Source organism: Tenrec ecaudatus, chromosome 1 (assembly GCF_050624435.1).
Source record: "Tenrec ecaudatus isolate mTenEca1 chromosome 1, mTenEca1.hap1, whole genome shotgun sequence".
In the NCBI taxonomy this organism is placed as follows: Eukaryota; Metazoa; Chordata; class Mammalia; order Afrosoricida; family Tenrecidae; genus Tenrec; species Tenrec ecaudatus.
In genome coordinates, this window is record NC_134530.1 from 298,680,179 (window position 1) to 298,706,713 (window position 26,535).

At 47.3% G+C, this 26,535-nt stretch overlaps 1 protein-coding gene across 4 annotated transcripts in view; it reads left to right on the forward strand.

The window, feature by feature from the left end:
* Positions 1-8,118: 8,118 nt before the first annotated feature.
* ATXN1 (ataxin 1) overlaps positions 8,119-26,535 on the forward strand; it is a 477,765-nt gene continuing 459,348 nt past the window's right edge. For 3 of the 4 annotated variants that reach the window (XM_075532432.1, XM_075532414.1, XM_075532440.1), the window contains exons 1-2: positions 8,119-8,304; positions 16,774-16,882. The gene's annotated coding sequence lies outside the window, so the exon portion shown is untranslated. Of the gene's footprint in view, positions 8,305-9,289; positions 9,439-16,773; positions 16,883-26,535 lie in introns of those variants that run through there. The other variant, XM_075532423.1, reaches the window with a different exon arrangement.

The following is a 26,535-nucleotide window of genomic DNA, read 5'->3' on the forward strand; positions in this document are numbered from 1 at the left end:
AAAATAAAGGAACAGGGAATGCCTATAACCATGTATTTTCATGTCATGGAGTTAGAAAGCAAAGCATGCCGCTTTGCTCCTTCCATCAAGATGGGATGTTTATTTATTTATTTTAGCCCGTTGTTACTCATTCGCTTATTTGGAAGGTTTCTAAGGAAGCTTAGGTGGGACCTATCAGCGGCCACTGCCTTTAGCTCAAGCCATGGTGACGTTCGGCTTGGGTTTTAATTTGGGAGACGTATTTCTTTTGAGGAAACCAAATGCCAAGATGTTAATGAAAATGCTTTTAGTAGATTTCCAAATACCAAGAAAAGCATGCTTTCCACCACTGAAAGAAGAGCTGTCCTTGAGAGGCCTAAGATCATAATGTCTGATATCCCATGGGTCATTCCATGGTATTCCATCTTGGTCAGAGTTACATGGATGACGATGTGTTTAGGTCCAAATAATAAGTAATCATGGTTTTAAAAAGTCATCTCATCTTCCTTTTGTAACATCCCGGTGAACTAGATATATTAGAAAGTTATTTGCAAATAGATTTTCTTTTGGGGACTTTGGTGCATCTTCTAGTGAACCAGCATATTATATAACTTTCATAATCAATACCCAACGCCATCTGCCACTAGAAGGTATCGGCCCCAAACCATTCAGCAAAACCAGCTGTAACTCCCAAATCCCTGCGTTTTCTAAAATGGAGCAGAAGTTTGGCATCAGCCCCTTCTGACCAAGCACAAGCAAGTGCAGTGCTATGAATAAAGGAGCGAGGCAGAGGCAGAGGGTCTGGAGGGCCAGGGAGGGAAACCGCAGAAGGCGAGAGAAAAGCACAAGTTAGTGGATTCAATTCGCTGTATTAGGCGTCCTTCAGAGAAGCAGCAGACACAAGTGGGCCTAGCAGATTATTTTTGCAGGCCCATACCAGATCTACCAAGGAGAGCATGCCTCCATCCACGTTTTACTCTCAAGGATCATTGTCACAGGGGATAAAGTCCATGGTTTGCAGCTACGGGAAAACCCCAGGAAGGTAGAAAAGTAACTAAGCCAGCAACCACTGGGCTCCGGAGAGCCCCGCCCAGCAGTCAACTGTGAGGCTCTGAACTCACTCCTGCCCCTCCCTTCTACCTTGGCAGCTCTTCACTGGAAATGGAATGTGAGCCACACATGCAATTTTTTTTTTATGTTTTAAGTAAAAAGCAGGTAGAAGAATTCCTTTCCATAGTGTATTTTGCCCATGTAACCCAACGTAAATTATTTCAACATTTAATCAGTATAAAATGTATTGCTGAGCTATGTGATCATCTTTTTTCCTTGTGACTAAGAAAATGGGGTATATTATATGGCACATCTCGTTTCTTCCTTTACTCTTCGTTTTTTTTAATTCCTCCTCTTGCCTTATTGCACTGGCTAGAATTTCCAGCGTTGCATAAGAATATTGAGAGTTAATATCAGTAGCCACCTCTCGCTAGTTGCATCTTCATGGACAGTGTTGACCTACATTAAAGCAAATGTTTTTTTTAATTTTCATGGTAGACGGTCTTATTGAAAACAAAGCACTGTACCATGACTCTTGCACTAGAGACCCTGTGTTGTGCTTAGCTTCTAACTGAAAGACAGGAGGCCAAGAGTTCATGTATAGGTACCTAGGGAGAAAGGCCTGGTGATTAATCTCCACAACACAGCCATTGAAATCTCTATGGAGCACAGTTCTACTTACGCATCCCTGGGGTTCCCATGACAGAGTGGACTTGATGGCACCTGAAGGAGGGATGCATGTATTGGTAACCATGAAATGCTGGCAGATATGAAAATACGATGGTTGCCATTGGACCCTTGATCGCTGATGTCATTTTCATTACCCAGAAGTCTGTCCTGCTACATGCAGTATGTTTGGAGGATGGAAGAAGATGATTCAGATACACATCCCTTAGGAGTGTCGGTGTCAAACACATAGTCCAACTACTTTAGTATGGGAGTGATCGGAACTCAAGAGTCTACTGTGTGAGTGCCTTTCATTTCTGTTTTTAAGTTTATTTTTCCTCTTTTTGGGTCTCCCTGGCCTTATTTTAACCCAATATATAATTCAAAAACTGTTGCAGCAGTGCATCAGCAGGCAACTTCCAGAAATGGAAGCCAAGTTCCGAAGTGGCTATGGAATGAGGGATGTCATTGGTAATGTCAACTGGACCTTACCTACAAACCGAGTCTCTTAGAAGGATGTTTGCGTGCATTTTCTTGACTAAGCAAAGGCAGTTGGCTGTGTGGATCATAAACCAAATCACAGGTAGCGTTGCAAAGAATGGTGATCCCACAACACTTAATTGTGCTCCCGCAGCATCTGAACACAACAAGGGGATACCGTAAGGCTGAAAATCAGGGGAGTGGAGTTTCAGAGTTGTATTCGTTCCCCGTGATTAAGCAATCTGTGCGATGAGCAAGTCATCTGAGAAGGCGTCCTCTATGCAGGCAAATGCGCCCCGTGGTTGAAGGAAGGCTCATCCACCACCTGTAATAGGCACATGGCACAACCTTGGTGGCTCAAAGTGAAAGGGCGTGAAGTCCTTACTAAGGGGAAGGCCTACAGCCTACAGCATGGATTACACCTTAATACAAGGAACACTGAAATTCCCACAACTGAAACAGTAAGTCCCATCGTGATGAACGTAGGGAAAAATGAGGTCATCAAGGATTTCCTTCTGCTTGAATTCTCAATCAATGCCCATGGGAAGAGCAGTCCAGAAACCCAACAACTGACACCTGCCAGGCAAGGCTGCAGCAAAAGACCTCGTTAAAGCACAGGTGTCTCACTGAGGCCTAAGGTGTGCCTGACTCAAACCACGGCATTTTTAATCTCGCCTTCTAAGCACATGGAACTGGAGAGCTAATGGAAGAAGTGATGTCTTTGAATAATGGACTGGTGAAGAATATTGATCAGATAAATCAAGGACAGCCAGAAGCACCGGCAACTCGGTCTTAGGTGAAGGACGGCCAGAATGCACCTTAGAAGTGAAGGTGGCCAGATGTCAGCTCAAGTACTTTAGACAGTTAACAGGAGGGGCAGTCCCAAGAAAGGACCTCATGCTTGCTAAACTACAGCTCAGCACAAAAGGGGAAGGCACAGTAGCTTCAACAACGGGCTCCAATATAGCCAGTACTGAAAGGCTGGTGCAGAACTGGGCTGCTTCAGTATCACTTGGCATTGACTGAATGGCATCAGCTTTATTTGGGAGTGCGGCCTAAGTCTAGTATATTTGTTCTGTAAGCATACTATGGTTTGCTTGGGTTTTAAAATGACAGTTGTAGGATAACACCCTTCTTATACTAGCATGGTTAAGGGTCTGTCAGTGTTTCCATTAAAAGTGCAAACTTTCTGGGATTTATTACACAACCGTAACACATTGTTCCAGGCAGAAACCCGGCCCACCTTATTTAGCTTATGAGGAAAATTATTTTTTTAACAATTTAAGCAAGATAAGCGAAATAAGTGTTTGCCACTTAAACTTACTCATGACATTTTTTGATATGGAAAGAATTCAGATAAGACATAGGTTCCAGCCTTCTCTTTTGCTGTGGAGAAAATCAACTGCACGCTCCAGTGTGTCTGCGCTTCCTCCTGGTCAGGGAACCTTTGCAGAACAATATGAGTTGCCTTGCTGAACTTTTTGCAGGCTAAGGTGTGCTATGAATCTACCATAAGTGAGTATGGAGCCATCGTCTCTTGAATGTTCACTACAGCCATGCCTACTTGTCACTGCATTGACCCTGGCTCATGGCAACCCCGTGTGTATTATTTAGGGTAAAACTGTGCTCTGGTGGGGCTTTCAAAGGCCTCCCCCCCACCAGAACTAGTTTGACGGGTCTTTCTTCTAGGTGTCTCTGGATGGATTTGAACCCCCAGCCTTTCAGAGATAGTAGCTGAGTATGTTAACCATTCACACGTCGTTCACTCTATAGCCTTCGGAACAGTGGAAGTGTATGCTTTTCATCACCCGTGAATGCCTCAAAGGATGGCTGAAACCATGAAATGACCAGGGGCTATGAAAACATTATCTGTTTCCACATCCTTTTGGAGTCTGGGCTGTCCCGTCCCTCTTCCTTGCCCCTGAGAGTTTTTCACCAGGGCACACGAAAGGACTGTGAAAGGTCTGACATGCTGCATAGATAAGCGTGTGCGTGAATTAAGGACAACCCCCTCAAGTTCTCATGAGAACATACTTGTGAAAAGTGCATATGCTTTTAAACAAATATGCCTGACTCCACATGAAACTAATTCATATGCTGTCGCATCGGGTTCATTTACTCCAACTTTTTTTTTTTTTGAGATAAACAGGATTTCCTCTTGAGAGTTTCCATTGTGTTATCTTTATTTTTGACTAGGAAAAAGCTAAGAAGTGATTTCTCAGTGTATGACTTTGGACGTCCACGTTCAAAAACCGGAGCCAGCAACTTGACACAAGTATGTCTACATACTATTGAACTTGAAAAGACCTTCCCAACCTGTCCTATGATTATATTGTCAAAACCTGGTATGCTATTTTTGCTCACCCATTCGGCTTTTTTTTTTTTGCACTGCCCAGACAGCTACTGCCACTACAAACCTAGGCAAGCTGCTCTGACCTGAAGCCCTGACTTCATGGTTTCATTACTCACTCTTGTGCTCCCCCTTGCTGCCGTGAGGAGAACTGTCATGCATAGGACCCCAGTGCATTTCTGGCCAAGGTTCTACTCTCTTGGCCATGATGATCCAGATTTCTGAAATGGAGTACATTTGTCCAAAGCTTACAGTGTAAATGCTTTGTAAATTAAAATGCACACATTAATATGAGGGGGGGAGACATACAAGGGTTATGTAGATGAATTAATTCTGCACCTTTAGCCAATTCCAGCCATTCTTAGCCCTGTAACAGGGCCAGCATTCCTCACACCTTACAAAGCTTAGACACCAGCCCCAGGGGTCTTATTAAAATGCAAGTTTTTTTTATTATTGTTCAACCAGCCTGGGATAGAATCTTTTCTTGTGATATCTCAAAAACTACCACAGGCTGTTGCCACTGCTCCCAGGGCCACATTTCAGGACCGCTATTGATAGTGATGATGTACTATGTACCCAGTAGCCCTTTTTAAACCGCCAAATGTAGATATTATCAAAACAGTTCAGTAGATCTAAAACCAATCAACCAAGCAAACCCCCCCCCCCCAAAAAAAAAGTCTCCCAGCCATAACTCCAACTTGACAGAATTGGACAGGGTTTCCAGGACTGAAAATCTTTACAAAAGCAGACTACCTCCTTATTAGCCTTCAGAGTGCCAGGTGGTCTCGAACCACTGACCACTGGTGGGTTATTCTTAACCCACTGAGGCCCCAGGACTCCTGAAATAGACCTAAGGAACTGAAATCATTTGCCCATAGTATTGAAGCCCTCGAGAATACCAGTTGGGCAGGTAGGTTCAGCAGGCCTCGTTGCGGTTTCTTTGCATTTCGAAGATAGACTGGGCTAATATCAATATAATATCAGGATGGCCACAAGGGCTATAGTCCTCTGTGTGCTGGTTTCTTGAGAACCCTGCTCTTCTTTCCCTCAGCACATACGGATTTTAATTTGCACGAGCCTCTTATTTGTGGTGGTACCTATTTTAATATCTCTGCCATCTGAAAAGCTTGCTATCGTGGGTATTGTGTCTGAGTTGGACCTCACAGAGTGTAATAGTCATAGATTTTACTTACTCCGTGTATGGCTTTAATCTGAATGGCTAAAAAAGTAAATGACACATTTCTTATTACTTTTACTGTGTGGGTAATATACATATTTAGCTTCCTTGAGGGAATATTCAAATTAATTGACTAACTCTAATCTGAATGATGTGTTTTAATGTGTTTAAAACTGTTAACATAACGGAAATTAACTGCTTATGTCAATGTAATAATTAAAATATTAGCTCTCCTTTTTTTTTAAAACTGAAAACCCTCTAAATGTAAGATGTGTAAAAATAGAGTGGAGGTGGATTGGACAGTCTGCAGATTATGAGTTGGAATAAAAACATCTCAGTGAAGCCAAAAACATGGCAACCAATATTTTCTGTTATAAAAATATTTTAGATGAATTTAGTTTTTATGAAAGCTGTCTGAAACGAAAAGGAATAGCAGAAGCTCTCTGTTTATTCACAGGCCGGCAACAATAACAATACCTGGATCATCAAACATACGTCTTCTTGGGGCCAGGCCAGCAGGACTCTGCTTGGTTGAGCAGCTGGCGGGACCAAGCCTGGGGAAAGATTTTACTTACTCATGTTCTGTGATATTCACCTTCACCTTGATTGAAGCCTATCAATGAAAACAAAAGCAAGCCGAAGTTTTTCAGAACACTGAATTTTTACCGTCCACTAGAGGCTGTAACGAGACTAACAATGTCATTTTCGACCAATCCAAGGTTTAAACCGGAACATTGATTTTGAAATGAAAGGAAAGGGGGTGGGAAATGGTCCAAATAAGTAAGATAGACCAGTAGTAGCTCTGTTTAAATGGCCATCTATAGGTGTTCAGAGTTTCGAAAAGTGAGAGAAAAAATATTTATGGTGCTCAATGCCTTCCTAGTTAGAATACTTGTACTTATTTTTATTTCTGAAGCATGTTGGAGCTGCAAAATACCGTTGTTAAAAGCTGACACATTTCTCTTGGTAGTTCTGTATCCTGCTTTAGTTGGTGACTAACAGTTAGGTCATACACAAACTCAGCCAAAAGGCCTCTCAAATGTAGCCAACTGTATCAAATACAACCACAATAGTGAAACGTAGGTGGAGGGATCAGCTTCTAGACAGACGCTCATTCTCAACACCTGAAGGAGCTCCAATGTTAGCTTAACACCTACCTAAGAGTCTTCCAGAATTATCTGCAGGTCCAGCACAGCACTGAGCTTCTTTAGAATGGTGCGCAGACTCTCTCTTCCTCCAGGTGCCACACCTGTTGGCACGATGTACCCCTCCAGGAAAATCCCTCCCCATCGAACTAACGTCTGGGGTGGGGTGCAGACGGAGGGGGCAGGAAGCTGAGCACAACACTCAGAAAAAAAAAAGCCTATAAGTAAGTTTTGGGCACGGATTCCAGGGAACAGCTATTTGATGCTCCGTTTGCTTTCTCTACCTCTTACACTGGTTACCTCATTTCCGATTCAATTAATGATCCCGAATTAGCAGTGAGCGGAGTGTGCGGGTCGTCTATCAAGACAGAGCTGATGAGTTTAATATCCGAAGCAGATTTCCGGACCTTAGGAAAGAGAAAGAAGGGGGCGCAGCTTCCAGAGGCAGGGGAGGGGAGGTTGCACGTGGAATCCGGGAGACCCTGTAAAGTTTCCGGAGTTGCCCACGGTGGGGTGGCAGTCCCCGCAGCCCCAGGGTGCGGATTCCAGAACACCGAAATGAACCGACTAGAGGGTTAATCTGGAGCTGATCCCAGGACTCAGTGCTCCCAGCCTCTTCTGGCGTCCGGGCCGTAGGGCACGTCGGGATTAGAACCCATCCCCCTTGAGTATCTCCTGGCGCCCAGCGGAAGCTTGTGACACCCCCTCGAGGACTCCCTCTGGGTGCTCGAGTTGCACCCCTCGGCCGCCGTCTCCCCTTCGAACTAGGTGCTGGGCTGGGACCAGGGGAAAGTGCTCCGAGCCCCACCGAGCCCCGCGGCCACCATGACCTCACCGCCCCTTTCCCAAACCTGGAAGGAACCCTCTCCTCTGCCCGTGCGTCCTCCTCCCACCCACGCCCGCCGCTCTTTCGGGATGGGAAGTGGCGGCTGGTCCCACGGCGGAAGCGAGCCCGCCTTGCCGGGGCCGGCGGTCTCCGGGGCGGGCGCGCAGCGAAGGGTTAAGAGCGCAGGAGGGTGGCCGCGCCGTCCGCGCGCGGAAATCTGTGCGGCTCTCCAGGCCGTCTGCCAGAGGGTGCCCCCCGCACCCCCCCTCGCACCCTCCCCCCAAGCCGAAGTAGGAACCTTGAGCTGCGGCGGCGGCAGCCAACTGCTCCATATTTGGCTTCTATTACACATTTACATACTGGAGCGAGCGAGCGAGCGGGGAGGGCGGGCGAGCGGGCGGGCCAGAGGAGGGAGGAGGGCGGGGAGGGGAGCGGGAGGAGGAGAGAGCGGAGTATACCGCAGACATCATTTCTACTACAGTGGCGGAGCCGTACAGGACCTGTTTCACTGCAGGGGGATCCCAAACAAGCCCAGTGGAGCAGCCGCCCGAGCACCAGCAGCCGCAAGACATTGTTTGTCTCCCTCTGTCCCCCCTTCCCCACGCCACCCCAGATCCTTTTACACTTTACAGTAAGTGGCAATTTTTTTTCCTCCTCTGATTTGCTCCCCCTCCCCCATCTCCTCCCCTGATTTGGATTAAAATCCCACCCCACCTCCCCCCCCCCGCCCCGCTCTCCCGTGGTGGGCAAAAGCAACAACCAGCAAACAAACCCCAAACCCCCAAAGGCTGCACGGCCAACAGCTGGAAGAGTAGCCAAGAGAGCCGACGCGTCGTGTTGTGTTGTGCGTGTGCATACCACCTTCCCCAGCGACACCCCCACTCTCGGCGCAGTGACGGCTGCCTGGGGGCAGCCTGGGCCTGGGTGGGAAGGGTGGGCGCCCGCCGCGCGAGGGGGCGCGCCCGGGCAGGGGGCGCCGGCAGGGACCTCGGTGGCGCCCCGCTCTGGCCGCTGCTGGTGCCGCCGCGAGTGCGAAGAGCCATGTCCTCCCCTCCGGGTGGCGCAGATGGAGGTGGCGGCGGCCGCGGGGTCACACGGCCCCTTTTCACTCGCCCTCCCCGTAGCCCGCTGCTGCGAGCACCAGCGGGTCTCTGGGAGGGCTGGGCTTCTGCGCTGGCGGCCGCCGGGCCCCGGCGCCCCGGGGCGGGGGTCCCCCGGAGGAGGTTGGCCTTGCGGGGGAGCCGCTGCGGCCAGGCAGGGGGCCGCGCCGACAGCCCGCTGGGGACTAGGCGAACGAGCTGGCCCTGGGCGCGGAGAGGTGGTAGCGGAGCCGCGTTGGGGCGCGGGTGCGGGCAGCGCCGCTGCTGCCGCCGCCCTGTTGGTGCGGCTGCTTCAGGATCCTGTGCAGCCGCCGCTGGCGCCTGGAGCCGGGAGCGCGCGGCCCTGCCGGCTTCCCTGCCGGCGCCCGGGGCAGGAGCGGAGGAGCCCGGCGGGCGCTGCCCTGCGCGGGGAGTGAGCCGCTGCCGGGCTGCTGGGCGGGTGAATGGAGCCAGGAGGAGGGGAAGGAGGAGGAGGCGGCAGAGGAGGAGGCGCTGCGGGGATTGGGATGCGCCCTGGAGCCCCGCGGCTCGTTCACTCAGGGCCGGGCGGGCCGGAGACTCTGCCACTCCCGCGGCCGCCGCCGCCACCTCCTACGTGGTTCCAGAGCTGCGCTCAGGCGGGTCCCGCAGGGGGCAGGGAAAGGGCCAGCCGGGCGGAGCGAGAGGTGAGGCGGTGTTGGAGCGGTGTGTGTGTGTGTGTGTGTGTGTGTGTGTGTGTGTGTGTGTGTGTACACGCGCGCGCCTGGGGGGTGGGGGTGGGGGTGCGCAGGGGAGGCGTTGCCATGGGGTGGGGGCCCTCGGCGGCCAGTTGCCTGACTCTGCAGCGCCCTGACCCCTCCTTAGCGCCCCCCCCCCACCCTCCTTGCTCCACTCTGGTTTGTGCTTTCATTTTATTTCATACCACGTAGGGGGCTGACGGGAAGCGACGAAACAATTCAGGTTTTCTAGGGAGATTGAGCAAGAACCTTAGTGGGGGGTGGAAGTCTGGTAGTGATCGAAATTGTGCCAGAAAACAAACCCAAACCAAAAGGTAAAAAACATTTTTAAAAAATCAGTTTCTAAGGGCGATGGGGGTGGGGGAGTGATCGGTGCTTACCCGTGGTTGCTCTGTTTTGTTTTGTTTTCTTGGTATATAACCCTTCAGATAAGAGGGCAATCGAAATACTTGGGGAGATTGGCGAATTACTGAAGAGTAGTAATGACAAGTGGGGGGAAAAAGCCAGTCGGAAGCTGGTTATATAATGCGCGAGGTGGCTAACAAGAACGGCAAGCTATTTTTATTTTGTTTACCGTATGCTGTGCTGTAGGGACTCCAAACTGGTTCTGTCCCCGAAGAGATTCTTCGCTTCTTTATGAGAGCCACAGGACACAGTTAACAAAATTAGGAGACCCTATTACACCCACAGGATAAAAAAAAAACGAATGCCTTAGAGTGGTGAATTCCGTGCAAATCCGGTCGTGCATGCACGGGAATGTGTGTATGCAAATAAGTTCGCCTTCATCAACCAAATAGTCATATCTCAATGACATTTGTGTTGTATACTGCAGGCCGTTCTTAATATTTAAACATCGTCGTTATATATTGCACCCAGCCGTGGGTAGTAACTTGATGGCTATTTTTAGGCACGCTGGATACTTTTTTCACACATGTGAGCTAAGTCCTATCTGTTTGGGTTTCTGAGGAGACCTTCAGTTCCTGGAAGCCCCTGCCAATCCCACCCTCTGGCTTTATCTGGCTTTATTAGGTGGGTAAGGGTAGTTTGTTCCCCAGGGCGTCTTTGGAATGAAGTTTATGCACCAGGAAACCACCAGAGAGAAGGAGAAACCTTGGAAAGGGATTGCACCATCAGGGCTAATGCTGTGCCATCTCATCCCCCCCCCCCCCCATTGCCCTGGAAGTGTGCATCCGTCGGTCAATGTCGTCAAAGCTCCGTAAATAAAGGGAGGTGAATGACAGACGCGTCCACATAAGGCAGAGGTTCAAGGGCTCCCCCGGATCTCCTGTGTGCCTGTCTTTCTCATCATGTAGATACATGTCAGTGGTGTAGGTTTTCGGTGCACTTACTCCAGCCCTGATCAGTCATGTAATTAGATCAAGCTGCCATGGCAACAGACAGTGTTGCTTGTCTATTCAGGTGGGTTTGTCTTGTGCCTGGACTACTCCAAGTGTTTTATGCACTGTTATTTGTGCTGCCCGAGCCAGAAGAGAGATTTCACTGTTTCAATTGCCTCGCCTCTCAGTAATGTGGATAGGAGACACTGAATTAGCTTTCCAGCTACTCAACTTTTATCAAAGAGACCATGAATCTGCTCTTACTGGGCACAGTCTGTAAAGACATCTCCCAGGACAGTGGAAGGAGCCTGACAACCTTACTGGTGTTTATTGTTAACAGATCAACAAGTATTTGGTACTTGCTAGAAACCTTGCAGAGACCACTAGAGTAAGTGGAATGTGCAGCCTTGTGCCCCTGGCCTTAGAAAAGTGCCTACGGGGAACCCACATTTCCTGAGGGTCAGGACTAGCTCCCTAAATGGTTTACTCCAGGCAAGTAATTCATTTGGGAAGAATGGCCCCCATGGTGAAGCTTAACAACCTTTTCAGCATCAGGATAACAAGAATGGCCCTGCCAAGAGGCAGACATTCTGAATGTATTCATTCTCAATCTGGATCTGTTGGCCCTAAACTTTACATCTGTGAAAATCATTTCAAAGGGTTTTCTCTCTGGCGCGTGAGAGGTGATACAGGTCCACAGCTAGTAGACAGTAGTGCGGTGATTTTGCACAGTGAAGACGTAGAGCTTCTATTTTAGGGTGCAGTTCAGAGAGTGTTCAGGGCCCGGCAGTCTGCCCCTTTGCATGGGGCACCATGGTATTAAGTCTGCTTAGGCAGAGACCAGTAATATTGTTACAAAAGAAAACAGCTTTACTTGCCGGGGCTCTACATCGCTCAGTCTTTGAAAGCAAGAGGGGTGTTTCAATCACCCTTACATTTGAAAGCAAGAGCCAGGAGAACACTAATTTGCGCTTGATTCTATGGTGATTTCCTCAGTGCTGCACAGGGTTAGGTTGTTGGCAGTGTCATCCTGTCCGGCTGATGGAGAGAGTTACTTAGCTGTGCTCACAGGGGTTTCTGTGTAGTGAGTTATATGCTTGGTAACTTCACTGCGGCCTGGTCAGACCCAGGTTTGCCGTGGCTTAAAAGGTGCTAGCATTTCTCAGAGGGAAATAGCTGGGAAGCTGACATACTGAGGAAGCCCAGAAGTGTGAGTGCCATACAATACCTGGAGGTCCTGGAATATGTTTTGTAGCATACCGATAATTGTTTTCCTTGCAGTAAAATGTGTGTCTGTGTGTTTGAATGGTCTAGTAATAATAATAATAATAATAATAATAATAATAAATAATGAAGTGGTAAAGAAAGTATGAAAAATATGTTTACTCAATTGAGAAGAGTGAAGGGACAATATTTTCCTCTCTGAAGCTCGCTTTGTGAGGGTTTGGTCAACAGAAGTTATACTTTATCAGGAATGGTACAGCTAGACTCTTGAGACTCCAAATAGTCCTTTAGAATAGGATCAAAGAGACAACCAAACCAAACATCCTCTAGTCATCACATTCTATGTCCTAGGCCTGTGGCTAGACTTAGGTTTCAGCAGACCAAACTCAGTTATCTGGGAGCCCTGGGAAAACGCAACCTCAAGTGATTGTTAAAATATTATCAAGCACAGTTCCAGGCCGCTGTCGGTGTTGGCCCTGTGGAGTCCAAGGGCTCACATTCCTCTCTACAGTATTGTGTCTTTACTATTATTATTGTCGTCCCCCCCCCCCACATTTTCATGAGTCACCACCTGCCGCCACACCGGCTCATTTGAGTTCCCATTCGAAGTTAGCTGGTGAGCAGCTTTTTCGTAACACCCTGGCACTCAGCAGTTCCCATGAAGAGAGTGGTGGATGTTCATTCTTCAAACCGGAGCGGTGTGGACGCCCCCCAGAGTTTCGAGTCTGAAAGGCTTGCAGATTCCTTACGCACGTGAAATGACACCTGGCAGCAAGACAGCGGATCGATTCTAGGGCCAGATGGATTCTGAAACAAAGAAACAAAAAATGAGGTTGCGGGGAGAAAGCTCAGGTGTGTGCATGTGCCCGTATGTGCGCGCGTGTGTGTGGACGCTTGGTTCCCATTGCTCTATGTTTTCAGAGTGGTTCCGTAGTTTGAATGATGGCCCTCTTGGAGAGATTTGGATGTGTGCTCAGTTGCTTCAAGGGACAGATGTAATTGTGGTCACTCTTGCATCTCAAAGCTTGTCAGAACTAGGGCCTTCTTTGTGTCGTTTGCTACATTAGAAATAATAAGTCATAGAAATCCCCATAGACATGGTGATAATTTGTGTGCCGTACAGAATTTCTTTCTCTTTATTTCCTCCTAAGATTTGGGTTTTCTCAGAGGGAAAATTTTATGTGCTGTTTCTTCACTCAGTTGTTAATACAGTGAAATTCCTTACTCAAAATGCCAGTCTATAAGGCGCGGTCTAAATTGACTACATGTAGGGCAATAGTTTGATGAGTATGTAAATTGTTAGCTGGAAGTGCCAGAATTGGCTGGAGATCTTTAAAAAACAAAACCAAAACTGAAAAAACCTGCAAATGCTTAAACTCACAGAAGCAATGAAGAAGAACACTCATTAGGCAAATAATCTTTATTTGTGGACACAGTTTGGTGACTCCCCCTCTCCCCATTTGAAAATGTTTTTTCATCATCTTGTATCAGTGTCGTCATACATGTTAACCCTCACAATGCTGCACCTCTCATGCAGATGCACTGCATATTGTACTGCCTATGGGCAACGGTCCCAAATGTGCTAACACACGTGTGCGCCCATCACACACAAACAATGGCAAAAAGCAACACGCTTCGTATTTTCTTTAACCGAGTTGAGTTTGGCAGAACTGCTTCATTGATTTTCCTATAACGCCCAAAGCGTCCCCCTTGAGGAGTACTGAAAAGGCGATGATAATTGCCACTGTGGATGCGGAGATCAGAGATCACACCCTCCCCGGACCACGCTTTTCAGACAACTCGTTGTGTCGTCAGAGTTGAAACTTAAGGGGACAGAGATTCTCCCGATGAAGTGCTTTTGATTTGAGCAAAAAGGATCTCCTTTCCCACGAGAGAAATGGGCACAGCACCCCAAAACCCCACACCCTACTGTCGTCTGTCCAGTAGAGGCAGATGCCTAGCGGCTCTGCCCTCTCAATGGAAGGGTAGGTGTAGGGGAGTTTTCAGTGAGGAGTACCATAGCTGTGAACCCGCAAGCCCGTAGGCTCCAAACACTCAAAGAGAATGCATTTTCCTGTCACCATGGGACACATTTTCTCTGATTGCACCCTTAACTTTGCCCTCCTCCCCTCCCCTGCATTATTCTGATCTCAGTAGTATTTGGACCACTTGGTTGGGTTTTTTGGGGGGTAGTTGTGGCTGAGATGGTAGGAAGCATTCACAGCTTAGGGTGGAAGGTTGCCATGCTGGGTTCTTTAAAGGCAAAATATTTTATTTTCAGTGTTGATCATTGTATATATAAAGTAGTCTAGAATTATTTTCTGTATATATTATTTATGGGCTTTTGCCACGAATCCCTTCTGCCTTGGTGTTATTCCTGTCTTTCTTCCCACGATGGAATACAGCAAGTCACACGAACCCTTGTTATTAGCCTGACATGTGTAGCAAGATGCATACTTTTGAAATAAGTGGGCATGCCAGCGCGAGAGTAAATTATTTTACAACATTTGCATCATGTTGGACTGTTCTCTGCACTTCAGCAGACTGGGAGGAGACTGTAATTTGGACTCCATAAAGCCTTATCTGCCAGGTGATAGGTAAATGGGATTGTGTGCACACACATCCACACATCGGCAAACAGTGTCAGCTGGGAGCTCCGGGAGCCCTGTTTACAGATCCATGGTCCCTGCCCCTTGTTCAAAATGATGATGAAGCCTTTGGATGGTCCAGTTGCGAGGTTTCTAGATAGAAATCAAGACTACCTTGAGAAGAGGTACTGCGTCTGCCTAAAGAGTGTTTTATGAGCTTCTATTTCACGCGTCGACTCCTAATAATCCCAAGTTCAGCCAGGGGAAGTGACTTGCAAGATGCTAGAGGCTAGAGCCTGGGACCTTCCTCTTGTACACACTCATTCCAAGGAGGGAACGAGGAACTGGGGAAAATGGCACCTATTTACCCTTCAGCCTCAGGCATGTTATCCAGGCTGAACAAATGCTTGGTGAAAGGGTTCTTCTGTAGGAAGGACTACTTTGGCTACGACACATGCCTTTGAACAGGGTTGGAAAGCAGTAGCAGGTATTTGGCTTTCCCAGCTGGGTTGTGCACTTAAAAAGAGTGAGTGTGTGCGGTTGAAAATAACCAAGAGTACTGAGATGTGTTGCCATGCGCCCAAGGAGAATTGGCTCTGGGACCTGTTTACAGATTATTCACGTTGGAGATCATACTCACAGCTCTAGAATAGTTTCTTTCTGACACCCAGTATAATCCGGGGCTGTCTCCTTCCTACTGTTACCTGGCTGGAGCTCAGGAAGCGCAAGCTAAATTTAAAAGCAGCCGAAACAAATGCGTAGATCAGGGCCAATAATCAAAGACTGCAATCATTCCAGCATTTGTTCTTGTGGGAATCGCTTTATAGTAACTGTCTTAGTGTTTTTTTTCTTTCTATCTATTTAATGTGGGTAATTGGTAATGGCCAGCTTTATATATATATATATATATTTATATATATATTCATTGCAATGGATAGGTTTGAAACTGTATTAGCACATCAAGCCCTCAGATGCTTTAATTTCTATGCATTAGATTTCCCCTCACAAAAACTACTGTGAGCCCCAAGCTCCCTGATGGAAAGGCCTATAGCAGAACCATTCACTCATTCATTCATTCATCCATTCACGCATTCATCCAATGACAGATCAATTATTACATAGCCACATGCAAGGCATTTGAGTAAGTGAGAATAAAGTAGACAGACATACAATAAATACTTAATTCACAGTTGAAATTCTAATGAATGTGTATGTACTTTGATGGCCTCCCTCCACATTTTACACTTAAAAGATAATTCCATTGGAAAGGTATGTTAAATAATAGCAATGTTCTTTCATGATTGCGTGTCAAGTTACATGCTGATGGAGAATATAAAAACCAAACCCATGAGGTAGGGGGGAGTGGGGAGGGAGAGGGAAAATGAGCAGCAGATATTAAGGGCTCAAGTAGAAGGCAAATGTTTTGAGAATGATGATGGCAACAAATGTACATATGTTCTTGACACAATGGATGTACGTGAGAAGAATTGTATGAGCCCCCAATAAAATGATTAAAAAACAAAAACCCAAACCCACTGCCGTAGACACATTCCGACTCATAGGCACCCTGTATGGGGTTTCCAAGGCTGTAAATCTTTGGGGGAACAGAAAGTCTCCTCTTCTTCTTGTGGATTGGCTGGTGAGTTTGAACCACTGACCTTGCAGTCCGCAGTGTAACTTTTACCTGCCAGCACCACCAGGGCTCTATGATAGAGGATATATGCCACACTGAAATGAGGTTTGGCTCAATCACGATTCAACCCCTGTTCTTGTTCACCTGATATCCCTGTGACTACCAGTGTGCCTTTACCAGACGACTGGCTAGAATCATTGGAAAATTATAGTCGTTGGCCCAAATCAGGGAGCGGTGAGGGGAGGGGGCCACGGATGGACCAAGCTCTTCAACTGCTTGGAGGATTGACCTTTGTGAGTGTTGCCCTCCTTCTGTGCCAGGCCTGCCTTTTGAACTGGCTAGCATCTGTGTTGTTCTCATGAAACCCAATATAAAAGACAGCGATCTTCCAGTTCGCATTTTAGTGAAGAGAGACACTTATGTTTTTTTTAAAAAAAGGAATTATTCTTTTAAAGAGATGTGTTCTGTCTTTCCCTTTGGATTGCCTGGCCTGTTGCAACAGCGTCGCGTGGCAAGTCCCCGGGGTGTTCCCTTCAAGCTGCAGACGGATCCGCGCTCACACGACAGTCCCCTCCCGCGCCACCACGGCAAGGAAGTCCTGCGCCCATCAGGTGAGCATTTGCAGTGCCCTTTCATTTCCTCCAGGCCATGGTCTGTCCTGGGAAAATTCCCTTCTAGCCAAGCTTTCGCCCTCCATCCGCAGCGTGTGTCCCTGCAGATGGTTTTGCGTCGGGCATTGAGAAATTGCCAAGGTAGCTTTAATGAAAGCATTTGTCATTTGGGGTCAACCCACTTGGTTTACAAAGAAGTCTACTTCTGCTGGGGTGACGGTGCATGCTGGCATTTTGGACCCGAGCCTGAGCCTTTCTGTTGTCACCTTTCCCTTCACGCAGGGCCAAACGCTGAGCCGTCAGTCCAGGTTTCCTTGTGGGGAGTTTTGGATGCAGGTCCAATACATGCGTCAAGAAGCAGGCCCGCTCATTCATCAACAGACTCGTATTTGTTGAATCTTGAGTTTCTTTGTGCCGGTTTGGATTTTACAACTTCCTGATTTCCTCATGTACAGTAAACTTTTCTGGCCTGGAGAGGCCTGCAGACACAGGGTGTATACAAGGCTGATGACTCATGGTTCGCCACTGAAGCGGGGACAGGAGGATACTGCTGCAAATGAATTCAGGGGAGATGGAAGTTAGATAGCACTGGGCACCGCCAGGGCTTGGGAACACTGGTGCATGTAACCAAAGGAGCTTGTGAAATAAACTGCCCTCTTTCTGCTTGCCTTCGGAGCTAGCCTGCTGGAGGCTGTGCAGATAGACTAGAGCAGAAGTTCCCAGGCCCGGCTGGGCAATAGAATCACCTAGAGTGCTTAAAAAAATAGATCTGGGGACTCTGCCCTAGGCCTACTGAAGCAGAATGTTCCTGCCTGCTCTCCTGGAGTTGCTGGTCTTCTAGGTATGGATGCGCCACAGATTTGGGTGCTGCTGGGCTGGGTGATCTCAGGCCAGCTCTTCCCTGGGGTCTGCTCGTTCCTTACTTGGTGAGAAGTGCAGCCACCTTTGACCCAACCTCCCAGGCGAAAATACAGATTTTGAAAATGGCTTTGTTAAAGAGGTGAATGTTTGAGTTACCCAGAATGCGCACTTACAAAATGACTCACCAGATTTCTTTAAATAGAGAGCTCCCTGTCGACACAAAGACACTGTTCTTAAGTTACATAGAAATGCGGTGGTATCTGAGATCAGGGCATGGGACTCCTAAACCAGCCTGGCCATAACCGCCGTGACCTTGGGCAGGGATGCAACCTTTCCGGGCCTCAGTTTCTTCATAGAGAAGATGGAGGTGAGCGTGGCCCCTTGTGTACCAATGAGAGAAGCACTTCGGTGGGTTTTCAAGGCAGCTGCCTTTCAGAAACCAGTTGCCAGGCCTTTCTTCTGAGGTGCCTCTGGGTGGGTTCCTACCCCCAATCTTTGGAAAGTGCTCAACTGTGCCACCTGGGGGGGGGGGTCCCATGGGGTTGCCAGGAATCAGAAGTAACTCGATGACCACTTGTTTCTGCTTTCTGTTTTTGGAAGAGGCGATGATAAGAGAACTTCCTTGTAGCGCTGCTGTGAAGACAGAATGAGGTAGCATATGTGTAATACATTGAGTATGACTCGGAGGGTGGGCCTTGTCAACTGTCAAGCCAAACTCATGAATAGCAATCATATAGCTCCTCTCTTGACTGGTGAAACATGAGGGTCTTGTTTGGTGATGGTTGTTCCTGCACCCTCTGTGAGTTAGAATAAGTAAATATACCCGATCCTTGGTCTTTGGACCCCGTGCTGTAGACATTTGCAGCTCTGCCAAGTAATGAGCCTCTTTGCTTAGTTTACAGCATTTTGTGTGAGTTTTGGTTGCCAGCGATCTGCCTGTGCTAAACGCATGTGCACGATGCTGCTTTTTAATTTCATCGTAAGTACACTGTTGAGTTGCATGTGAAAATGAAGCAATTGGTGGCCTGGGTGAGTGCAAACACAAGACTGCAGCCATGTCCTACTAGGAAGACTTCCAAAGTTGCTGGGGAGATGCCAGGATCACTTTTTTTTTTAACCCTTATATTGTGATTTCAGTGGGCGTCTACGCATCATTTTTGGAGTCTACAACTTTAACCACAGAACAAACCTCCCAAAAACTCGCTAGGTCTTCCTTTTTCCCCTTTCTCCCTGTTGTGGAGCATTGTCTTCCCCTTCAGCAAGTTATCGCTTACCCACCCTCTCCCCTGCTACCTCCCCTTCCCGTCTGATCTTTAAGCCCTGGGCACCCCCACCCCTGCTTTTGAAGCCCCCTTATAGTATGCCACAAAGTGGTAGCCAGTAAAGTCCTATTGTGGTGGAAGTGGGGGTGCAGAAGAAGTTAGCAACAAAGAGTATGCCCTTGTGGCAAAGGGCACTTTATATTTTATTGGCGGTGAGTTAGGGAAGTGTTCTTTAAATGGAAATAGAGTAACCTGGAGTTAACCTGCAAAGGTAAGCCTCTTAAGGTCTCTCATTCTCAGCTGAATGTGTGCAAGGTGGGAGGGTTTAACTGCTGCTGTTTGGGGGAGGGGTTCATGGAACCAGCACCCCTTATGTTTTCTGGGGGAATGGAGTCATTTCCTCCATGATTTGTGCTCATGCACACTTTCTTCCTTTTTAAAAGCCCGGTGTGTGGTGTTTTTCAAACTCACTCAGTGTCATGGAAAATTATTTAGTATCATAGAAGTAACTCTAGGATTTTTTTTATGAACAAGCAGGCAGCAACATTCCCGTCACTTGGTCAATATAGGAGGCTTATTGAGAAGACACTCGTGTCTCTATGGCATAATAATCAAGTCTGAGTGTCTTATGAATACTCTCATTGTAATCCTGACAAAGTGCAAAGTCACCTTGAATTTTAAGTAGCTGACATTCTCGGTGATTGCACTTAAAGGAAGATTGTAAGCATTATCTAAACATTTTGCATACATAATGGTCCCCACCATTGATGGCTAAACCCTGGCAAAGAAATATTACCATTTATGCTATGCTGTCTTGTATTCATTAAGGTTTGTGTTTTTGCGCTTTTGTTTTTAGGGTTTGTGTGTGTGTGCGTGTGTTTTAAATTAAAGCCTAGGCTACAATTATTTCTGGATCTAGTGCTTTATAAACACAACATTGCTATAGCCAGCCGTGACCTTATTGCTACAAACAGGCAGTCTGTATGCAAGGAAACGATTCATTCATTTATTCGCAGTGTGTGTTTTAAGCTACTACTTGGTGCTGAGGGACTGGAAGTGAATAAGAGCTGCCAGAGGAAGTTTATGGCCAGGTAGGGAAAGAAACAAATGCACTGAGCAACAAATATGAAGCAAGAAAGCTTCAAACTGTTGAGAGCTGCCTACATCGCAGATTACCCGATAAGGGAGGAAAGGCTTGCTTACTAATTTATAAGGAACAATTTCCCTTTTTTTTAAAACTCTGGCATCTAGCTCTCCCCTAACCCCACAACACTTTCCTATAGAATCAAAGCCTTTTTTCCCAATAGGCAATCTCTGACAGGGACGGAGGAAGTGAGGTCAGCTTGGTCTGGCTGCAGATTGATAAATAAGTAGGAGTCAGCCAGAGCTTGTAGGGGGAGCGACCCCTGGTTGTCAGTGAACGGACTCTGACTAATGGTGACTTTATTGCTAACAGAACTAACTACTGACGGATCTTGTGCCAGCTGCATGATCATTGGTAAGTTTGCAGTTTATACTGCAACATCCCGACTTACTGACAAACTTATTCTCCCAAATCCAAACTTCTTGCCATCAAGTCGGTTCCTGATCCTAGCGACCCTAGAGGACAGGGTAGAACTGAGCTGTGCGGGTTTCTGAGACTGTAACTGTTTATGGCTGTCCAAAGCCTCGCCTCCCACAGAGTGACTGGTGATTTCAAACTGCTCACCTTGAGGTTAGCAGCCCCCCATCCATAGAGTTTTCCATGTCTAGTTTCCAGAAGTAGGCCGTGCTTCGTAGTCTCTCTTAGTCTGGAAGCTCCACTGGCCCTACTGGAATTTGAAAGATGCTTCCAGCATCCCAGCCACATTTGAGGGACCACAGTTCTGCAGACTGAGCCATGGGTGGTGGTGTACTCACTGCGGTGAGCACAGACACTGGAGGAACACAGAAGTGATGCTGAGTGGGCATGATCAGGAAAGATTCTGAGGAGGAGGGATCCTTTGAGTTGCAACCTGGTCTGGGTCACCCTTCTGTCAAGAGTTGGCAGAGGAGGGGAAACACCTGCCCAAGTACTGGGATGTAAGGAGCATGTGCTTGGGGTATAAGAGACTGCTCCATTTGGGATGAGGGGCGGTGCTGGCTGATTACTGAGTTGCTGGAGTTCAGCAGGCAGTAAATCCATCGGCATAAAACTACCGCGAGGTCAGGTCTGAAGATAAAATTGGAGGCATCTTTAGCATAGAGTGATCCTTACAATGGGCTCTGGTTCTCGTGTCTGGAAGAAAGCTTTTATACACAAGAGGGCACAGACTAAATTTCCGGAATGGCACCAGGTGGCATAGAACACAGAGAGAAAAGGGACAGCAGAGAGTGGCTTGAATGTGGCACAGCTTGGTGTGCCATCTTCTTAAGACCCAGGGTGAAGGGCAGATGGGGTAAAGAGCAGAGCTGGCCCACAGGGATGATGGGGTCTTCTGTAGAGGCCTCGATACTTTGGACGTAGCTCATCTTGTCGGATCTTTGTTCCTTTAAGGCCTTAAAAAAATTAAAAAGGAACTTGAGCTAATTTTAGACAAATCTAATATGTGTGTGTATGAAAATGAATGCTGCTTTTATAATTCAGCACATGCAGTATCTCTTTTCATTTTAACAAATGATCCCTCTATTTCCCTCTAAGCAGTTTTATTAAGAAGATGTTCAGAGAAGCCCCACACATACGAAGAGCCATTCCAGCATCTCTTTTGATCTTCCCCATTGTTGACTTCTTTGTCTCCTGTGATGTGCATAAATCGTATTGTACCATCTACTTGACTCGGTGGCATTGTTCATTTGCGGCATTTCGTTTACTGCAAATCGCTCTAATAGGGGTGCATCTCAGACCTTTAGAGCCGCTCTCAAAGGATCCATGCCCACTGTTTTAAGTGGTAAATGCTATTACACCAGGATGCTACTAGTCAGGGCTTTTTGAACATTTTGGATTTTCTAATTCACAGAAAATAAAGAAATCCAGAATTGATGAGCCTGGGCTCTGGGGAGTATGTTGGCCTGTGCCTCTATGGCTCCCAGTGAAAAGAAGGGCTGGACATTGTCTGATGGTAATGGTGTCAGTGAGTGGTTTGTTTTAAAGTAATTCTGGAAAAATTGAGGATCAGGGTGATTTTTCTTTCTTTCTTTTTGCTACTTGATTTATTTCTTTAGAGGAACTTTCTACCTGCCCTAACTCTCTTTGAATGAAGGCAGTGACTTACCTACATAATCTGCTATAAAAGACAAGACGGTTTGAACAGTACTGAGAGCAAAGGAGAAAACACCTCGAGGGGCAGAACACTCAGTCTGCAGATACTTAAGGAGCATGGAATGGGAGAGGCATTGTGCCAGCTCTGGCCCTAAAGAGAACCAGATCGGATCAGTGGTTCCCACTCACTGTGCTGCATGTTAACTCCTCATTACAATCCTTAGAGACTGGCACTATAGGCACCATTTTGAGGAGGGGAAACAGAGGCACAGAGTTACAAGAGTACCTTGTCTGAGGTGACACAGTTATGAAGAGGTGGGGCCAGGGTTGGGCCACAGCCTAGGCTCATAACTGCTGCCATGGGCTGTGTCTCCAGCCCAGAGGTTTGACCTTATGGTACTTCCTGCTGGGTATAAAAGACAAAGTGTGTCAGCCAGGCGTACTATTTAGAGTCTGGTGGCACAAAGGGAATGTGCGTGGCTACTAACCGGTTTGAGCCCATTTAATGCCTCTGTGGAAGTGAGGCCTGGCGATCGATCTGTAAGGTGTCACAGCCTTTAAAAACACTAAGGGGCAGAGCTCCACCTCACCTCCCCTGGTGCCACCATGAATTGGCTTCAACCTGATGGCAATGAGTTTGGTCTCTGGTTTTGTTTGTGTGAAAGGAACAGCACCACCTTTGAGGTTAGGGACCAGGAAAGGGTGCATGCGCCTTTTTTCTGACCCCTCCATCTTCATTTAGATCCACTGGCAGGTCTTGTGACTATCCCTAAATTGTCTTTGTGGCATGTCCTTCCTTCTTCATGCCCCTCCCCCTCTCCCCAGGAGTTCTCGAGATGCCTGTGGACTTTTAGCAATTATTAATGGGAGAAAATGATGACCATGGCAACAGGCCTATCTGCGTTTCAGGGGATTGGCTTGAATTGGGCTCCAAATGTTGTTCTGCAGCAAGAGTCCCAGAGAGACGATGAACTTTTGACTCTTCAAAGAGACTCACTGGGTCATTGCTCAGCTTGCGAGATTTGGCAGATAGAGTCAGTTTCTGACTTCAGCGTGATAGGTGGTGCTGAGCTGATGAATGCAGGCTCTAAGAACAGGCCATGGGGGAAAAGGAGGTCACGCTTACATTCAGTCCGGTGGGGACCAGGAGGCACTGCACGCTCCCCTCCCCTCCCTCCTTCTCTCCACCTGTGCACCGGTGAATGAACTTCCCTGATTCAAGGCCAAGGATGTGAGAAGAAAAAGCACTTTTCTCCCACTCCCTCACCCACCCACCCCTTTTTTCATCAGAGGCAAAGGGTTACAACTATCCCCTCCCGTGTGCTTGCTCTCTCTCTCTCTCTCTCTCTCTCTCTCTCTCTCTCTCTCTCTCTCTCTCTTTTCTCTCTCTCTCTCTCTCTCTCTCGCCTACTGTGCACACAAGGGCATAGGACCTTGCTTAGTGATTCTGAGGGCCCCCCTGGCTGATTTGGGGGAACTATTGCATCAGGATTTGTTTTTTAGTCCGTGTCAGTCTGGAAGCTCTGTTGAGGCCTCTTCAGCTTAGTACCACACAAGCCTCGTGGACAGATGTTGGGGAGAGTGTGCATGAGAGGTACTGGCCCAGAATTGAGCTCTGTCTTGGGCACGGGAGGGAAGGATTTTACCAGTGAGCTACCAGTTTCCTGTCAGAGGGGTTATGACTCTCTTAATAGGCACATGGGACAGAAGAGGACCCGAGATTTACTCTCTGTGCACCAGCCTGGCAGCACCAGTCCCCTTCCCAGCAGTAATCATATGTGCTGCATTTGTATTTACAGATTCGGAGGTTTTGACTCTGACATATGACTAACCGGGAAGCTCCTCCCTACAGCAGTTGTATGTCATCTGCTCCACAGAACTAATTGCTTGGCAATCCCCCTCTGGTAATTCCCTCTTTATTTTCTGATGAGTTACTTAACAGTGATGGGCTTGTTGAGCGAAGCGTTGAGTTTAATGTGTGCTTCAGAAACTACACTGTCGGCCTGGGGGATACGGTGGTTTTTTAAAAATTCTGTTTAGCTTTACTGACGGAACACTGAAACCATTATATGGCCTGTTAATATTTCACTCAATGTGAGGTTAAATACTGAGCCCTGTGCAATTTTCCAGGAGAAATCAAAACCAGGCTTCCCTTTAAAAATGTGCCCTTGTGCATTAGAAAATTATTAAAAAGGAATTTTACTATTTATAGCATGTTTCATACTCTTTTAAACATAGGGTTTAAGATGGAGCGGCTTTCTGGGGGACACTGCACAAGTGAGTGTGGTCCAGTGGCACGGTACTGGTGGGACTTTGGAGGAGGAGTTATTGCTTCCTGCTCCCTTGCTGGGCCTCAGTTTCCCCCTCTGCAAGAAAGCTAGCAGATCAAAAGGGAGGCTTTCTCCAGCCCTGGTTGTCTATCCGGTTGTGCATTACATGAATAGAGTTTATGGTGATTCTGCTTCCCGCACCCCTAAGGTCTTCGCCATTAGTTGTTGCTTAACTTCCTTATGTTTTGGATTTAATTAGGATTTGCATTCTAGCTATGATCAGGCCATTTTTAATAGAGTCAGTCTGAAGTGGTGCCAAAGATCATTTGTCACCCCAAGCTATATTAGTTTCATGCCTTAATACTTCTTTCACTTCTTTTTTTAAAATTCGTATTATTAGGGGCTCATACAACTCTTATAGCAATCTATACATACGTCAGTTGTGTAAAGCGCATTTGTACATTCGCTGCACTCATCATTCTCAAAACATTTGCTCTCCACCTAAGCCTCAGGCATCAGCTCCTCATTTCCCCCCTCCCTCCCTTCTCCCCCCTCCCTTATGAACCCTTGACCATTTATAAATTATTATTTTGTCATATCTTGCACTGTCCGATGTCTCCCTTCACCCTCTTTTCTGTTGTCCGTCCAACAAGGAGGAGGTTACATGGAGATCCTTGTAATCAGTTCGGTTCCACCTTTCCAACCCATCCTCCCTCCACCCTCCCAGTATCGCCTCTCACACCACTGGTCCTGAAGGGATCATTCACCCTGGATTCCATGTGTTTCCAGTTCCTATCTGTACCAGTGTACATCCTCTGGTCTAGCCAGATTTGTAAGTTAGAATTGGGATCATGATAGTGAGGGAGGAGCTCCCTGATAAGACCACTGAAGACAAACGTGTGCATAAGCAAATGTGGTGAAGAAAGCTGATGGTGCCCGACTATCAAAAGATATAGCATCTGGGGTCTTAAAGGCTGAAGGTAAACAAATGGCCATCTAGCTCAGAAGCAACAAAGTCCACATGGAAGAAGCACACCAGCCTTTGTGATCACGAGGTATCGAAGGGATCAGGTATCAGGCATCATCAGAACAAAAAATCATATCAGAGTGAATGAGGGGTGTGTGTGTGCGGAGTGGAGACCCAAAGCCCATTTGTAGGCCACTGGACATCCCCTTACAGAAGGATCTCAGGGAGGAGATGAGCCAGTCAGAGTGTGATGTACCTCTACTCCTTACTCTTCTTGGGGGCCCGCTACCAAACAGTGCCCATTTCTAAGGTGGAATGCATTGCGAGACCTGAAAAGAATCAGGAACCAAGTTTTTTTTGAGGAGAATGCAGAAGCCAAGCTCCTCTTAAATGTAGCTCCAAGGGCCCTATTCTGCTGGTCATTTGCAAGTCAAAATTCTGGTGTCAATTAGTTTTCACCTGCAGGTGAAAACTGTAGACCATTGCCTTGCTCTTCCATCGCCACTTCTGAGCTCAGTGAAAGGCGCTCGTGGTTTGGTGGTGCAATTCTCATCTTCCATCCTTGAGTTATGGGTTTGATTTCCAGCTTGTGCTCTTCCGGGGAAACCACCACCTGTCTGTTGTTAGAGGCTTGTTTTGTTGCTATGATGCTAAACAGATTTCAGCAGAGCCTATAGACTATGAGAGACTAGGAAGAACGGCCTGGCAAGCTACTGCAGAAAACCAGCCCGTGCAACCCCTGTGGACCAGCACAGTCTGATCTGCAAGCTAGGACGAGATGACACAGGACCCAGTCAGTGTTTCACTCTGTGTATATGGGGTCCCCTAGAGTCTGTGATGAACACTAACAGCAATGAGATCTCAATGAATAACGTAAGAAAGAAGACATGAAAAGAATTAAAGGCAAAGGGTGGTATTCAACCCCTGGGAGCAAACGAAAGCAAAGCAAGGAGCTGGGCCTTTAAGGTCCTCAGAGTAGGGGGAGGAGCTCTGTGGAGCAGCCTGGAAGAAGTGCTTTGACTTTTGAAACTTGGGAAGGTCTCCCTTTACCGATGGATGTGGGAGCTACATTCTGG